The sequence below is a fragment of the Penaeus monodon genome, chromosome 30 (genome assembly GCF_015228065.2).
Source record: "Penaeus monodon isolate SGIC_2016 chromosome 30, NSTDA_Pmon_1, whole genome shotgun sequence".
In the NCBI taxonomy this organism is placed as follows: Eukaryota; Metazoa; Arthropoda; class Malacostraca; order Decapoda; family Penaeidae; genus Penaeus; species Penaeus monodon.
Window position 1 is genome coordinate 29619619 of NC_051415.1, and position 795 is coordinate 29620413.

The following is a 795-nucleotide window of genomic DNA, read 5'->3' on the forward strand; positions in this document are numbered from 1 at the left end:
CAGAATCCTATATACAAAGCAAAACCTAGAAACTATATCCCTTTTTTGCATTTGTTTCCCATACTCCTGCAACGCTACATGATATATGACAACAACTGTACATGTTTATTGGTCCCCTTACCCTACCCCTCTCTTTTAGCTTTTAGCTGACCTATCTTCCCTTGAATCCTTCCTCAATAATTCACTATTCTTTCTCTTTTCTTTCAATGGTGTTGTCAGTTCAATATCATCAATCCAGTGTTCTTTATTACATTTATTCAGTTTGTTTTCTGCTTTACTAATTTCATTATATTAATATCTGTCAATTTCTATTTCCAACTTAATATTTGTGCTTGTAAGTCATACCAAAAGAATATCAAATGACTACATACATTAAAAAATATTGAATTTATTAGGAGTAATGATCAAACAGTGTCTTTCCCCAACACAGACATATACAGACAGTGCTTGATGGGTAACCCTGAACACCAAACACATTCAGGACAATGAAAAAAGAGAACTGTGGTTAGCCAAACTGGTGTCAAATATTATCGGAATATATCATATTTACACAACAAATATCATAATAAAATTCTATATCTATATTATATCCAAACATCCTTTTAAACTGTTAATTATTCCAACATAACTTTTGGTGTAACTAATATCTATGAATCAAAATCAATATTAGATCAATTTCATCAATTTTATATAATAAATGTGTATTTTTTATCCAAACATCTTTGACTGTTATTTTCAACTACTTGTTTGGGTGGTAATATTCTACTGACGAACTTTATGCAATTTCATCATTTA

At 29.8% G+C, this 795-nt stretch overlaps 1 protein-coding gene across 1 annotated transcript in view; it reads right to left on the reverse strand.

Annotated features, from left to right (window-relative positions):
• The window catches only part of LOC119592688 (vesicle transport through interaction with t-SNAREs homolog 1A-like), a gene marked incomplete in the record, with an annotated part of 13837 nt that overhangs the window by 8844 nt on the left and 4198 nt on the right, over positions 1 to 795 (reverse strand).